At 40.3% G+C, this 17,974-nt stretch overlaps 1 protein-coding gene across 1 annotated transcript in view; it reads left to right on the plus strand.

The window, feature by feature from the left end:
- The first annotated feature begins 11,586 nt into the window (after positions 1–11,586).
- Positions 11,587–17,974, plus strand: part of LOC128885518 (uncharacterized) — a 224,820-nt gene continuing 218,432 nt past the window's right edge. Inside the window, exon 1 of the mRNA XM_054139599.1 lies at positions 11,587–12,607. The gene's annotated coding sequence lies outside the window, so the exon portion shown is untranslated. The remainder of the gene's footprint in view (positions 12,608–17,974) is intronic.

The following is a 17,974-nucleotide window of genomic DNA, read 5'->3' on the forward strand; positions in this document are numbered from 1 at the left end:
AATGATTAATCACTGCTACCCATGTCTACTTTTATCAATTGATATATTAAATTCCATGTACGCCATTACTGGCTCATGATAGGTTCGTCGAAGTTGATAAACGAGCTAGTAATCTATTACAGTCCAACATTAAACACTTTTTTTTTCTTTTTACTACCGCTCATTTCACAATTTCCACCTTCAATAGTTTGCAGAAAAATTGAACCTTGCATATTTTTTATACAAATTTCCATATCACAGATTCATCGCACATTTTAAAAAAATTGATTTAAGACATATAGGAGAAAGGAAATTGTTTTCCAATATTTTTTTATTTCATTTCAACGAATGCGTGCCACCATTTACAGCAAGGCTATTATATAATAAGTCGTTCGTTGCGCTTTTGTTTGCAAATTGGTTTCAGCCTCGCAGCTTTCTCGAAAGCTATATTTGAAACTTCGTTAAGTTTCACGTTCTCGTAACTGTCACGACAGCGACTTCCTCGACTCGCGGCATTTCCTTTCCGTATCAATCAGGTTGTGCCTTCGCCTTTTGTACCCTGATTAGGGCATCCATTTTACAGTTTCTACCCTACGAGGGTACACGTGAAATTGCAGATGACGCTTAACGCGTCACGGGTGACAGCACAATTTAATCCTACGAAAAAGGTCACAGTCCTTGACTCTTCCTCGCTGACTTCGCGTAAAGAGTATATCCAAGGTGACGACATGGTTAATTCAAAGAGAAAGGTCACGTTTCGCGTCCACTCTTCCTGTTTCAGTGTGAAGATTCAATTAAAAATAAAAAATGTCGCATTTGTAACTGCACCTAGTTTGTTTCTAAGTTTCATGAATTCATTTTAAATTTCCTAATAATTTTTCTTAATCAACTTACACATAACATTCGAAAATATTATCACTGAGACTTATAATTAATAAAATCTTGTATAAAATTAAACATTATTAACTCGCGATTTTAGTACTCCAGTGGTGTTCATTTCTGCACACGCAAGCATTTTTCTCGATACACCTGCACAGACCAACATCGCATAAACTGCATCTCGCGATCTCATAAAATATGACCTGCTCGTCTTTAATTTCCCACGCAGATAACAGGATTCGCGAGGGAAATACGGGGATAGCAAGTGCAGCGGTCGAAATTAACGCTCTGACGAAACCTCGACGTTAACTATGCAGATTTCATATCGCCGTGATAAAAATTCCAGTCCGGCTGCGAAATCGCTAGCCGGCCAACTTGGCCGCGAACGCTGGGATCCCAGGACGATCTAACTCACACACGAAGTCCTTGGCAGCTTGCGGAACCGAGAACCGTTGCAACGGGACGCTAACAAGCGCGGAGTTTGTCAAGCTTGATTTACTTTCACGCAGCGACTTGCACCTGGGCGCGGAAACTTTGTCCCGCGCGATAAAAGCGAACGTGACCTCTTGGTTCGTTCCCGTGCGTTACTTTGCAACGCGTCCTATCGGTTCTCGTAATGCGAAACTTCCACCGAGTTCCATCCAAGGAACGCCATTATTCCGCGAACTCTATCGCATCGCAACGCCTTCTTCAAGGATGGAAGAGACGCTAAGTCTTCGACTACTGATGGCTATTTATGCTTCGTGTCAGGAATCTTAAATAGTAGTCATTGCAAACATTTGTATGCGAGAAATTATTCAGTGAAACCTGATTGGTATTTAACTTAAGGGGGTACTTTTTATTTTTACCAGTTTTGAGATCATTTTTATGATCTTTTTGCAGCCAACGTAGATGATACGAACCTTTGAAATTTGTTAAAAGATAAAGGAATAGAGTACTAAATAAAACGAAGAAATTGTTGATACTACGTTGACTTATTATATTTAATTATTATAGAAACAATTATAAAGGGTTAATATTAATAGTACATGTTTCTAATTTAACAAAGATTTGAATTCTTATTTATTTTTAACGCGAATAGTTCATCATCGAGATCGATACCCCTTTTTGAGAACGAGTTGCGTATCCACGCTAATTAATTGAACTTTTTAATCCTCTTTTTTTATTAGTCAACAATGTCCAATAACTTTTGTCCGGACTCTCGTTCCCAATGCTTGGTAGGATGAACGCTAAGTATAAATTTCCGCGTAATCGGGGCGGTACGTATTTTAATGGGACTTCCCGTAATTAAAATAAAAATAACGCCGGTGCATTTGCGCAGAGGATAATTAGAATGTGAAGCCGTTTAATCCGTCCGGATGGACATTAGGTTCTTTAATAACGAAGAAAGCTATTAGCTGAACAATGCGACCAACACTCCGAACGTCGCGCGATAGCCAAAGAAATACGCAATTCTTGTACACGTGTCTACTAGCTTTCCAGCGATTAAAAAAACACAAGTAAATGTTTCTCATATTTCTGCTTTCTTCCTGATCATCTGGTATAAAAAAGAAAATTTACAATACCTTTTTTGTCTTAAAGTATTAGTGTTAATCCTTATTTATTTTAGAGACGACGTTTCTGAAGCTAATGTTTGAGGTCGAAAATATGTATGTATTAAAAATTGTTAACTATCAATGATTATAAATCAGTAAACAATTTCTCTGCTTTGTATTAAAATTCACACTCAACGGAGAGATTTTCTTGAGTCAATGCTCCCACTACCAATGAATTTTCTTTCGTTTAAGAAAAAAGCAAATTTGAATAGAAATCAAATGTTCACCTCAGATGAGATTTTCTATGGAGGTTCAATCGATCGTATCTCAACACAGACCAAACGGGTGTCCCCGAAAGTTATGGTGGGCACAAGTTTAATTAAACTCCAGCGTATCACTGCTAGATCCAATTTGTACGCCGAGAGGAAATCGATCGAGTCGAACGGAATCTATCATTTGAATCGCTATGAACCGGATATCGATGATCATTGAATGTAATGAGACTAGTTCCATGTAGATCGCCAATGGGTGTGAAAGGAACTATATGTTTATTACATGAAATGTAAGAAGACCAGGGGATGATATTAGTAATCAGCCTTCTGTTAAAATAGCTACCCGTTCCACGGTTGCTCTTAAAGTACTATTTTGAATCTAGGTGAGCTTGCACGTAATGTACCAACTAGCAATTACCAACTACGCTAAAAGGGCCACCCTTGCATAGGGAAACCTAATGGCGTTACCAATTAATAGTTGTTTGAGGGTTTCACCACCTGGTTCTTCATGGTTGGTCATTTACATCGCTATGAACAGGGATGATTATTGAGTACCACGAATATAGTTTCACGTAGACCGCCAATGAGTTGGAGGGTAACTAAATGTTCGTTACATCAAAGATCCAAAGTTATTGAACTTTGATTATTCACCGTACAACTAATCAAATCAGGGGATGGTAGTAGCAACTTGCCTCGTGTTCCACAGTTGCTCTTAAGAAACCGTTTTGGATTCAATAGAAAAAATAAAAAGGTCTTTCGTGACGATCGAACGACGTTGGCCAGTTTCCCATCGAGACTCGAGTAATCGCGCGGTTAACGCAAACGCGTAGCGGAGTCGACCTTTCACGATACACGACGAATTACCACGACGACTGCCGAGCAGACGCGAGGGCGTCTGACCAGATACGGAGCGCGTCTACTGTGCAGGAAGAACGATCCACTGTTCAGTGCCGTACGAACTCACGGCACAGAAACGTCGTGACTAGTCACCTGAATTCATTATGAATGAACCATTCTTTGAATGAACACGAAGTGCGTTGTGTACGTACGACATACTTTACATTGCGAGTCGTGACTTCTGAACGCCTTTTTTCAGGTTAAATCATTCATTTTGAAACTCATACGTGAAATGTTATATAAATTTAATGAGGTGGGATAAACGAAGGTTTCTAATCGTTTAATGTGAGATATAATAGAGTATAATTCAAGTTTTAATATGTACGAAAGTACATAATTATTAAAAATAGTAATCGATGCTTCAGCTACATTTTTAATCCCACTCGTATATATATGCAAGAATACAATTATACATGAATGAATAGTTATCTGATATCAGATAAGATAGCATTTTATGTCTCGGTAAATATTATTATTTACATAGTCAGACAAGACTGTACTGTTACTTTTCATCGACTTTATACCAGGTCTTATTTATGATCATAACGAAAGGTCATGCGATCACCCTTCGTTGGTCGTAAAGAGCAGACTTTGGTTATATGAGAATAAATTTATGAGACTTGTACAAACTTTTGCAAATAATTCACGAGACTACTGTGTAACGTTACAACATAACTTCCGATACTAATAATCCGTGAAAATAAAAAAACTCATTTTCATGCAAATGAAGTCCACTTTATACAACCACAGGAGACGTACTTTTTGTGTCATTAAATTACTTGGACAGTCAGAGTATGAAACAAAAAGTAATAATTTCATTTGTAAGTTTCAATATTAAAATTGTACACAATTTTTAAGTTAGTCTGACGATTGCAAATTACTTGCAAACTATTTTCACCGCGTAAGTTAATTTAACATCTCGATAATCTCGAGAATTTATTAATTTATTTTTATTACGACTTCTGTCGGAAAAGTAACTTTTAAAAGTAAATTGCCACGCAATACATACTAAATTACTTGGTCAGCGATAAATTAACGACCACCTTATCAGCGATGACACGAAGAATGTATTTTCGAATTTTTTAAAGTAATAGTTTTCGCTGAAAATGAATTTTTTCCCTATGAATAGATCATACAATAAGCTTCGGAATGAAATTTTTTATGTCTACGTTACGAGCGGGCAAATAAAATGACTATGTATTCTGTATGTATTCCGTCCCCTCGTCGATCCCTGTCATAGCATCAGTAATTCCACTGTGAACAGTGTTTGACCAATCAAACTTCAGATATATTATTATTTATTAACACTGTTGGAAATATTACTTGCATTAATTCTTTTAGAATTATTGCTCCGGTCAGTTCTTCCAGACTATTATATTTATTAATTCTTTTCGAATTTTAGTTGAATTTATTCTTTTAAAATTATTCTTCATACTGATCCTTCCTGACTGATTAATTCAAGCAACATTTATTTAGTAAATTCACAAGGCATTAAATTCTTTCACATACATTTTTCCTCATTCCCTCAAAACTGACTTGATGGAAAGTAGAGAAAAACAACCCTTAAATTTTACAATGCAATGTTCAGTCCAACCAATAACTATTGAAAATTCAATGGTGGTCCACACACTATTGCTGCTCCGCGGTAATATTTACACCGGCCGGTTGAAGGGACGGCCATCTTCGTCGAACTTAACTTCAGGGGTTACTCGCGCTGGTTAACGGCGAGGAAGCGGCTAAACCCACCCCGACACGCGTTCTTTTCCCTCTCGCACTCCTGCTCCGTTTTTCTAGCCTCTGCATCCCTCTGTCCCTTCGACAATCAGCTCCGCGTTTACTTTAACTCTCTCCCTCTTGTGATTCCTTTCTTCCTCTGTTTCATCCCTTATCCCTTTCCATCCATCCTGTCTCTCTCGCGCTTTCTCTTCACCGCCATTCCACCCCCCTCCCGGAAAATCAATATGGAGTGGCGTTGGTATACGACGTGGTAGCTGCTACCGCGTGTACTCCCTCTCTCACGAACCCCCGTCATCGCGTCCCTCTTAGCCACCCCATTCCCCAGGTATCTCCCGCTTCGTCACTCTTGCTCCAGCGTCGTACCAGCCCCGCGAAACATTCTTCCGACGCGCAGCGTATTCTGGGTCGCGCGTCCCTCTATTCGACACGGCCTACCGATCAAATACAGGCCTCTCGAAGGGAATAGAGCAAGCATGTCAAACACGCCGCTAGCATGCGACTGAATCCGTCAAAGTTTGCGGACAGCTTAACCGTTTTGTTATAGATATTGTTATTTGTTCGAGGGTACTAATAATCCCTCAATGCTGTGGGGCGCAATGGAAAGTGAATCAGGGTAGTTTGAACATTCGATGGTCTTTAGGACTATTATTGACGATGACAGGATGTGTCAAGAAAGAGATAAATATTTGGTGATAGTAGGAAGTGGAGGGTTTTCCAAAAGGGGATTTAGGATTTTGTTTTCTGATGAATCATTAATGGTAGGAGGTGAAAGATGACGTCGTTTAACACGTTGACTTCCAGATTAATAATCGTGAAAATTCCTACGAGGCTAAAATTTTATTTTTATGCAATTAAGAATGATGTTACCCAACGTTTGTACTAGTACTTATTTTTGCAACCTTTTTAGAATTTACCAATGTATATTTATTTTCTTCAACACCTCAGCTTCAGAATTAATTATTTAATTTCTCCATTGCGAATACCCTGGCAGACGTTATTGTCGTTAAAGAAACATAATTCGAAGCCTCTTTCGGAGAACCCTTTAATTTAGGAATGATCCATAATCAGGTATAAAAATAGCAGGCAAATACTCGGGAATTCTTTGACCACAAACTATATGACTATTATAAACATTTCCTACATGTATCAAAAGTACTCTTTTCAAACAACACTCCGACATATCTTCAGAAAAAAGTATCAACCAATACAGAAAATATAAGCATCCTCCTTCCAAAACACAGAAACCTCACCTTCACTTCAACGAATATTTTCCAGAATTCCAAGAGTCCAAACGAAAGGCAAAAGAGTGTCTCCGTTTTTCCATTTTCCAATTACCGATTAGTGAGCAACGCTCGAGAATTTCTGTGCCTGGATTCTGGAGCGAGATGAATTTAAAGTGTAAATTGGCCGTCGGGCAGAGACGAGTATGACACGCCTGGAATCGAGGTTCGATGGCATCGCGACGCCGCGCGGCAGGTGGTGGAAGGGCGGCTGAAGATCGGTCACCGAGTCACCGCGGCCGCGATTCCGACGTCGCCCTCCTCGTCGGGTCAACATCCGGTTATATGGCGCGCCGCCGCCACTGGTTGAATACACACCGCGTGGTGTGTGCGCCTTCCAGGCGAATCGCCGCGCTTTCCTGCTTTCTCACGCCGCTCGTCGACCCGCCGCGGGTCCGAGTATAATTTCTCCGGAGAATATGAGGGTGGCAGTACCGAGAAAAGGCACAGAAACCGGGCTGCGAGGAAAGGTGGGTTCATCGAGGGACCCCGAGGGGCTCGCTGCGGCCTCTGTCCTCCGTCAGCGATTTCATTTTTCGCCGCGGCACGCGCAATTTCCTTGTTTTTCACGGCGATCGATGCATCGTGTAGATTACACGCATGACGCCTCATAATTTTTGTCTGCGATCTAATTTGTATAAGTTTGACGTTCCGTGTTATTGAGTGGAGTTCTTTGAGGGTGATTAATTTTCTTAGTTCTTTTGAAGACCTCGAGTCTATTCATTCTTTCAGAGTTATACTTTGTATTAATTATTTTAGATTGACTCGTTCTATTAACACGTTGAGTGCCAGACTACAATTCGTCGAAATTTCAATAAAGTTAAAATTTTGTCTCGAGACTGTCGAAGATTAGATAACTGACTCTTATGTACTTGTCAATCCTATTAATACTCTTAGATGTATTAGTCGTAGTAATTAGTCATTTTAAAATATTCATCTGTATCTCGCGTCCATCGATAAATAAAACACAGCCACGAACATGTACACAGCTTCGTCATCGCGCGCATAAATATAAGAAACTGAAATAAAATCCCCCCAAAAAACTCTCGGACACTCGCAGTACGTAGTCATTTGCATAAAACCGTGTCGACGAAAATATCTACAGAAAGGTGCTGCAGATTCCAAACACTGACAATCGTAATAGAAGGTGAAACTCGATGAACGAAATCTCTCTGGCTGATCCAGATCCCAATACGATCCTCGGTACGCATCTACTTCCAGAGGATAGACACCGATCTAACGAGAAAAGCGAGCTCGTCGAGGGGTTCGTATCCTCTGCCAGCGATTCCATTTACTCGGAGGCCACGGCACGCGCAATTTCCTTGTTTTCCACGACGATCGATTCACCGCGGATGTTACACGCGACGGTACGTGATTTCTGTCGGTATTGTCTCGGCGGATTTTACCTGTTTCTGAGCTCGCTTCGGGCATGAGGGTGCACCCTTGCAGTGTTTGTTGTTGTCTTTGGCGCTGGGGGTACGTTTCAGAGCTTTTCCCCGGCTATGGACGGCTGTTGAATGTAGGGTAAACTGTTGAACGTGACACAGTTCGTATACTCCGTGTACGCGGTATAAGTTGGCCGCTTTGTTGCGCTCGGTGGAGCGCAATTTTTCACTGGTTGCACACGTACCCCGCGCGGAGAGCCAGCGATGGAGCCGAGGGATAAGCGCCGCGACGGCGCGTTTCCCGCTGCACGCGAGGATGCCGTTTCGATTTAGGGAAATAGATTTTTAAGCGGTCCTGCGTGCCTCGTTGCTCGGAATTTGTTGCGTTTGGCGATTTCGGAGGAGCACGTGTTTACTTCAAAACACCAACGATAACGCGTCATGCGTCTTGCCGTGATACGGTTATCAAGAGGAACCGAAAAAGTTTAAATGAAAGCGTTTAAACGAAGTATTTTATATTCTTATGAAGTATAGTAGGTAAAGCCAAGCAAACAAACTTGATACATTATCAACTGTTTCTACTCATCGTAAAAATCTTCTGGAGGATCTTTATTATTAATAAATGCAAGGTTTCAAACAGGAATAAATGAAAAATAAACCTGAGTTTACAATTTACTTAGAGATTTTTCTTTGGTTTTGTGATTTCCATGAGCAAGTTAGGATTATTGCCAACAAGTCTTAGGTGTCCTGTACCTTGCGACGAGTCCACTAGGACTCCTACTACACTAGGTCAGTGAAGAGTTATAATAAAAGTCAACGTTGTATCTGCATAAATGCACGCTGCGTCGCAATCCACTCTATTCCCATCGGGTAACACGAGAGAAAGTGTGAACGCATTAGTGTGAAAGTGTCTTCACAAATTGCTTTGAGCAGCTCTCCCGTGAGAATAATGAAGAACGGCATGCTTAATAATATTGCGTTACTCGAAAATAAAGAATTCGTATTATGTTTTATTGTTATTTCGGAGTAACAGTTGCGTTAAACTATTGGTATGAAAAATAAATAAAAAATAAAATAATAATATATTATTGTACTCTAATGTTGACTGAATGATAGAAAATTTTCTATTCGTTACTAGTGGAATTACAATTGAAAACTATAAAATGATATTACGTTCCTTGTCGAGCCAACAGAACCTAATCCGAGTGACCGTGCAGTGGAGTAAACGCAGCGAAAAATCCCTACACGGCCGACTCAATTCATCTATTATTCGCGTAGAATTAACCTACTCCCATATACTGTCCAACCGTGATCGCGGAGAACAAACATCTGCGAGGGTACCTCAAAAATTATTCAACGCCGGATCGCACGTCTCGGAGCCGATTCTATGGAACGAAATAACCGAATATGCGATTCAAACATAAACAGAATTATTGATGGCGCCTGTACGTGGGTGAAAAGCAGAGAGGAAAGCTTACCCCGTTCGGTGTAATGGAAATAGAAAAATGCATAGTGCATGGTGCACGAAACGAGAAAAAGATCACGAGACAATGCAGGAGGGCTTCATAACCAGGGCGAACTAGATTCAAAATTGATTCGGACCGAGTCGCTGAAGGATTGATACTCGCCAATCGATGTTACTCCAGTAGCGTATTAACTGACGGAGCTGATTCCTAAATATGTAGTTCACGTTTCCTATTTATCGAAATATCTTTGTCTTTGTATCAGTATACAATTTAAGCAAAGATTTATGCACAGGTTCTGCACCACTACATCATAGTGATGGATTATGTAAAGTCTGAAAGTAGTAGTTTACATACGGAACGAAAAAAGAAACACTTTGACAAGTGTTAAGATTTAAATTGGCCTTCAATAAGAAATATAATTTTGTTTTCTGAATTGTAAATAGTTACTGATAGATAACTTTGTTTTAATATCATTCAACTGAATATATTAGAATTACGTGTGCATTAATCTTTGATGATTTAATTTATACACCAATACTCGTTAGACGTCGTTAATATTAATGAACATGACTCTAAGGGAATACTAATCCCACAGTGATTCTGTTTCAATTAAAAATGTCTTAATTTAATACCAGCCTTGTTTGATAATGTAATCCCAAGGTGTGAACATTTACTGTAGTCAAATATTGAACGTTATTTAAATAATATACAAGGGGTCGTATTCAATCTGAAAGCTGTAGCATTTCTTCTGAAACATTTGTCTTTTAGCACACTAATTCACTCAACGACACAAATGAAAGAAATCAGTTTTTCACTGCAAATAGAAGACAGTTATACTCTTCACATGCTCCTGAAAGAAAATATAGGAAACAATAAATTCACATTGTTACATTGCAATGTTGTCAATGTACGTTGTCAAGTTAACTACGCCATTAATAAATTTTCTCCTGAGACGTTCCGAATAACTTCTGATTTTCGCGACGTGCAGTATGTAGCGTTGAAGGGCAGTAAAATATGTAGTAAGGAAAATCAATTTCCTTTATTCCGATTTTGCAGTAAATAAGTATACGAGATTATATTAAACCGTAAACAGTCTCGTGAGAAATTTCGTCACCGCGTAGGGGTAGTATTGACTTTCCACTCTCCATCTTCTTCCTGCATATATTCTTGAAAATAGAGTGCTAAGCTATCAGAAAATCAATTTCTTCCGGGCTGACCAATATGTATGCGTAATTTCCTTTTCACATCGTTCCCTCCTAAGTGACCCGTATAAAATTATTGACATTTCATCCGGTCAGAGGTGTCACAATTTTTCTCTTTTACGTATTTCAACAATTCATCATTTTTATATTTTAGAACGACTAAAATAAGCACGTGGAAGGAAAAGTTTATAAATATTTATAATACAATTTGAATGATAGGAAGACACAAGTTTTGTTAAAACCTCCCAAACATAGAAAACTCCACATACAATAAACATATTACTGAATGACATATACAGATTCTACTTAACATTACTTCCAAAAAAAAGTTCTTTTTCTTCCTCGTTGCCGTAACCACGCGACCATTTTCCCTCTCTAACAACTCAATCATCAACAGTACTGCGAATGTACCATGCACATTGTTCCCAAGACCAGGCACTGATAAAGACACATCAAAGCCATTCTTCCTCCATTTCGCCGTAACCGTGAAACCCTCGTACACAATCGCATCCATTTGTTCCCAGCGTTTCGCTGGTCCACGTTAATCAAGTTCGGCTGCAAACCTCGAAACACAAGACCATCCTATCTCTAGTACGCTCTCGTGTCCAATGACACTGTCGAAAGGTCAACCCGCGATGCTCCCCGTTCAAGCGACGTCCCCGAAAAAAAATCGACCGCCAGCGTTTTCCGCGAGTTGGTGGGGATCCACGGGTTCTGCTCGCGGTGCGATACGCCACTGCGATCATGCGCGGTTTCGCGGGCGTGAGCAAGGGGTGGTGGTTCCCTCGGTTGATCGTCGTTGCTTATCAGGGTGGGGGTTGCTCCTCGCAGGTATCCCGCGTGGCGGGGGTCGAGGAAGGTTCAGGAGGGAGAGCCGGCGGTTTAGTAGCGGAGGCACACGTTGTGCCAGGCGGCCGGCAGTAGCGAGAGCCGTGCATACCGCGGGCCACACGGCGACGCGTGTGCGTGGGTCGAGCCTTTGCCCCACATTCGTTCGTCGCGCGTACCTTCGCGTCGTGGCGGTATTTCAAGTGCGAAAGAAACCGGGGATGGTAGCGAAGAAGTGCCGGCGTCGGCGTCCGAGCAGCGTCCCGCCGGCGACGGCGCTCCGTGTACAGTCGACGGTACAAATGTAGTGACTGAGACACAGGGGACGAAAGGTGCCGCTTAGGGCGCTTTTCGCATGGTGCAATTGATTCGGAGCAACAAACGAAATCGGTTTGGAAAGGTTGTTGGACCCACGGCCGCTTCAAACCTTGGGCGTCGAAAGCACGCGAGCAAAAGCACATCGGTGGCGAGTCCTCTGCGGACAACGACTCCGGAGCTTGTGTATAAACGAAGTCTGTAAAATCGAGTGTACCGAGTTGATCGAATTCTAGTAGACCGAGAGCAACGAACGGGATCGGTTTCGAAGGATTCTTGGATGCTTAGACACTTGTGTGCTTGACAGCACACCACGAGTAAATATATCCTGAGCCCTCTGCAGACAACTAATCTGTTGTTATAAACGCCAGCAAAGTCTGTGAAAGGAAGAGTCTCAGGACTGAGTCGGTTGCATCGGTATATTTGTACCGTGGGCTACACGCCGGCAGGGCTTCCGTGTGAACGGCCTTTCTTCGGCTCGACGTGGACGCCGAGCGTTCACTCGCTCGCGAACGACGGCTCCTAGGCGTGGAAGGCTCGTGTGCGCGCGTGTCTTGATCGTCGAGTGAGTGCGTCGAGGGTGCGTGCGCGCGCGGCGCTCGTTTTCGTGCTTGTGTTCCGTGCTCGCCTCCGCCGAAACAGCGGGATTCGCAGCGGGGGCGAGGAAGAAGAAGACGACGACGACGACGGAAGTTCGAGATGTGAGCGGCTGCTGGTCGGCCGTCGCGAATCAACCACCGTCGATCGGCGGTCGAAGGGTGGTTTTAACGGGGGAACGCACGCACGCAGGGAAAAACCTGCTGCACCTCGGAAAAATTTCGTGATTCGTGATGTGAGTGCGGGAAAATCGTGGTCGGGGGAGTCGGGCCCGATCGGGGCCGAGTGGTGTTGTTCGATAATTGTTTCGACGTGGTCTACCTCGAGCGATTCGCTGCTTGATGCTTTAGGGAAAATTTGCATCTCGTGGAGGGTGTCGTGGGGAGCGAGGGCAATCGATGAATTTTGGGTCCTTTTAACCCTTTGCACTGGGGGTTTCTGTTTGGAACGACGCGACGATACCACTTTGTGGAGATTAAAAGTATTTTTTCTTCTTTTTTAGGGGTTGGAAATGTGTGTATTTACAATTTATGTAGCTCATCGTAGTGTAATTGAAATGGTTTTCGTGAGTATATGCAATCAATCCCATAAATATTCGTACCCTCTATGTCTATTGAAGAAATTTGTTTAAATGGTAGATTCGACGTTTCCAAGTGTACCTGTATATAAATATACATGTATAAGCTTAACCATATATATATATTTATAATGAAAAATTCATTTGGTAACATCAAAACTATTATTTAATTTAGTCAAACTTCTGCAATAGACATAGAGGGTACGAATATTTATGAGATTGACTGTAGTTCACAATCACAACGTATATGGTCAAGTTGGATGTTCTTTGATTGGCAGAATAAATTTATATATATTCATTTATTTTTCAAAACAATAATTACACGATAACGTTAGTCGAAACTAATTCGACAATTACATTTATGAAGAGGGGTTAGACATCAGAGTCGAAAATACTCATGATATTCCTTCCATGGACTAAAAAATTAAAATTTTTAACAAACAAGAACGAAAGCCATATTAATCATTGATGAAAGTCTCGCAACTCGTGCAAAGAAACACCGATAACAAGTGGTTATTGGAATATAACATAAACAACAATACTCTATCAATATATCAAATTTTATTCCTGAATGCATCGAACTAGATAACGTACGATTATATTTAAAAAACAAACATTTGTCCCGAAACCTGCAAGTGTACGTCACTCCGTATAATTAATTTTATTCAGTTTCTGACTTCGTAACCAAGACTCGAGTCGAATCGTGGTGCTCACGTTCATCCAGAGAAGTGCAAAGGGTTAAATTTTCGCGACCGCTTCGTACGCTGCCCGCGAGCTAACCAAGGAAGCCATAATCGCAAGAAAACGAAAGACGTCGGGAAAGTTGGGATTAGCGTTCGTGAATTAAAATTCCAGAAGAGTGGAGCCGCTGGTGAGCGTCGATGCTCTGTGAAGGGAATGGAATTTCGTGGCCGGGAGGAGGGGACGAAACGAGTCTCGTCTGCGGGGCGAGGGAGACGAATCTCCGATAATACAAATTCCCCGCGTTTCTTCCATTTCGTGAACTTTCAGTGGCTGGGCTCTCGGCGGGCGTTCCTGTCTTGGAAAAAGGCGAGCGATACGAAAAAAATTCAAGCACGCGAGGCGCGAGACGAATGGAACGAATTGCTAGCACAACTCGTTTCGGTCTTCCCTAAACAACGAGAAAAATATTGCGATTCTGTGAATATTTTAGATTCCCTTTTGGAGATACCAGTGCCGAAAATACACGGAGTTTGCGATATTTTTCTGGCCGAGAATATTCTACGAGTTGAAGTAAGGGAAAAATAAAGAATGTTTGTGAATTAGAGTTGTGAACGTTTTTCAATTACATTTCGTCAGGTCGGTGAGCCAGTTTCTTTATTGACAATTTCTTTATCGTCCGACACGAACGTTTTCTGTACTGTCTTCTCCTGGGAGAAAGAACACGAGAGAATGATTCTATATTCTATTTTTGAAGAACAGAATTCGATAACTTCGATAATTCTATTACTACATTTCAAAAGTTTATATCATATTTTCCTTTCTTTAATGTTGAAAGTGGGTAAATGTTATTTAAAAAAAAAAAATAATAAAAATGTCGACTACAAAAAAAGCTTCGTTACTCACTTCTTAATAATAATGTAGGAATTCTCGCTTGCTCCTTTATTGATGATTATAAAAAAAGTATTTGTTCCGTTATGTATAATCTATAAAAAAAGATAAATTGAATTTTCGTTAACGCATATAATGTTACTCGTGACTATGCAAGAGAGTGTTTAAACTATCATGTAACATTTTCTCCTTACCTCCGCCAGTAGAGTATGTCACAAACGTTTGACGGAAGAAGAAATATTAAAGAACATTAAAGAGCATGGACCCTTCGGTTCCTCGAGCCGTACAGGAACGATGTATTTAATAATCCCTTTCATCTCTAACCTCATTGTCTCCATTCTCGTATGTTTCAAGAATATCGATTCGGTCGGAGAACGGGAAAAAGATTTCTTCAAGCTCGGTGTCTCGATTGCAATGAAATCGAACTCTAAGACTTCGATGAAACGTTTTTGTTTTATCGATAGGCGATCGTAGAGATACGAAGGAGATTTTTCTAGCCGAAGTGATCGAGTTCGTTCGACGGTTCGCTGTAATAAAAATCTCCCGCAATTCCGGCCCGGAAATTGGTTTAGCAGGTCAATAGCACGTTAGCTCTGCCGCGAAGAGGGACACGCGCGTGTGTGCCGCTCAAAACGTTTGGATATTCCTATTTTCCTTTTTCGCCTCCGGCCAGATCGACCGCGCTACAAGTTTTCACGATTTTTCATTTCAAGGAGCAGACACAGCTTTAATGTTGTATTTTCGTTCCGAACTTCTGTCATGTAAAACGTAATCGCGCGTTCATGTACGTCCATTTTATTTGAAATTTGTTCTTGGAGGACTATTTATTGTCAACATTATTATTTTTATCATTTTTATGGTGTCTATAACCAATAACCACTGCGTGATTTATTAGAGATGTTGCAACACTCTTGTTTACTTTCAAAAAGTGTTTATTATAAATAATCTTTAATTATAATATTTTTGATAAGAAATTCCTTTATAAACAATAACGATCGTAATCTTGGATAACATTCTTTCAATTTCTGTTTATATTCTGCAGAATACGAAAACCCAGGGATATTTTTGAAAAGCTGCAACAACACAGCAATTACATTCGCGTGTATTTTACTTTTTCGAAGTTTCAGATTTGTTGGAGTGTATCAATTACCGAACTTCCCTTGTCAGTCCGTTTCGACGTTTGGATATTCCTATTTTCCTTTTCGTTGCCCATGGCGTGATCGCTCGAGCTGGAAATTTTCGCGAAATTTTCATTTCAAAGAGCAGATGCGGCTTTAATGCGGTATTTCGTTTCGGAGCTTCGTTATATCAAACGGAACGCTCGCGCTAGAAACGAGCAACCTAATTGCTCGTACGTAGAGAGGTGATTCTTCTGAAGCAACCGATGCGATTATCTTTCGCGCTCTGAAACGTACGCGACAAATGTTCGCGGCGAAACTGGTCGATTCTAATGAGAAAGTCGTAGAATTAATATTGCTGCGTGGATGGAGGTGTCCAAAAGATTCTGAAACCAAATTTTCATATAATTTCACGCTATGGGAATGCCAGTCGCTTCGAAGAATAGTATAATTCATAATGAGGTATCATTCAAAATCGTAGACAATAGGTGAAGCACAAATATTACTTCAGTTATTTGATTATCAATTTGATCGACTTTAACCTAAATAAGGAAACTGAAACTTGTTGATTTAGATATATGAGACACCATTAAAAAAATTAGTGTGTTTACTTTACTTATAAAAAGTAATTTACACCACGCAATTTTTGCAGCAAATGCCTTTTGTAAAACTGTTTCTGTAATAGTTTCGTCGTACCAATTATAATGTAGGTTGTTATCCTGTTATCCTTCCACTTGGAAACAATTTTATTTCGCCGAAAATCAACCACAATCGCTTTCTAATTTTCTTCGCGCGGATCGCGTCGCTTTAGTACGAGATAAAGATTTATTTCCACGTTAATGGCTTGCTATCGCCGAGCGTGGATGAAACACACCTTCCCAAGCGGGCTGGAATTGCGCACGGTTACCCTTACGATGTCGTACAACGTGCTGTGTGTTTTGCTTAGAGCGCCGATAAAACGGGAAACTGGTTAAAAGCTTCGTTCTCCGAGCCGCGGAAAGCGAAGTAATATATTCGACTGTGATACGCTCGCGAATGATCGCGCTTCGCTTCGTTACGCTAAAAACAGACAACCCCTTTATTGTTTCGTATCGAGCTCGAATGCCTTCGGCCAGTCGCTCGTACTTTCGTCGTGTTTTCAGTTTACTTTCTTTTTGATTTCTTTATTTAGAGAACCTGACATTTTCATTTCTTTAAATTTCGAATGTTACGTCAATCGAATTTAAAAATGATGAAGGTTAATGCCGAAGAAAATTCTTAGTCGACGTTTTGTTGCAAGAAATTCGAATTTATTACTCAATCTATGCGCCGCGTCGTAATTATAGATGCAGGAAGCTCGTATTGATCGTGTTTTCATTAAGTCCGAAGGCGATAATTATTCAAGGGGGTGGTTTTTTTTTGCCAGCTCGAGGGGATCACTTTAGCTCGCGAGCTAACAATAGATTCATGTGTTTAAACTTTCAGTGTTATTGCATTAAAGGCCATTATCTGCTGAGTAACGCGGAGCAAAGGGCTCGCGAATGGAGGACCGCGGCTCTACGAGACCTTTACTATTTTTTTGCACTATGCAGCCGACGTAATATCTCGTGACGAGCATGTCGGTATTTCTTGCGACCTGGAACAATTCCTCATTTCACGTCACGAAACTGAGTTATGTAGACTTTTTAACCCTTTTATTTTCAAATTATTTAAAAAGCGGTGAAAAGAATGCTTGCACTTTTGCGCATATTTTGTGGAAAGCAAATTATGAAGATGGTTTAATATTTCAAAACGTTAACAAATTTCCTCGCGTTAATATAATTAAAATAGAAATGGCATATAAACGCGATTCCGATTTAAATTCTGCATATAACGAAATAATTTGGACGAATTTTGCTTTTATTAAGCGACCTCGAAAGTTTGAATTTGTGAAAGTTTCAAGAGTGATTTGAATTTTCAGTTATTATTACAAGATTAATTATTTATAAACATTCAACCTTCGGTTTAACGTCATTTTTAAATTTAATATGATTTGTACATTAAATTTCTAAACAAACCCATCAATTTTCACCAAAAGTTCATTAAATTCTAATTAATAAAATTTACTAATGAAAATTTATTTAAACTCTCGTCGTTTCCTAGTAAATTTAACGTAAAATATTCTATTACTACTAGAATTTTAAAATGATCCCATATTACGATGTACAATATCATGAAAGTGTAAAATTTGTACTAAGCACATAAATTAAATACGTGTCCAGCTTTTCCCGAATAATATTTACCTTTTGGGATACTTTAATGGTACTTAGGAGCGTAACAAGCAGCGAAATTGTGACAAATAGCGAAAAGCTCAAGG

This window comes from Hylaeus anthracinus, unplaced genomic scaffold (assembly GCF_026225885.1).
Source record: "Hylaeus anthracinus isolate JK02 unplaced genomic scaffold, UHH_iyHylAnth1.0_haploid 11981, whole genome shotgun sequence".
NCBI lineage: Eukaryota > Metazoa > Arthropoda > Insecta > Hymenoptera > Colletidae > Hylaeus > Hylaeus anthracinus.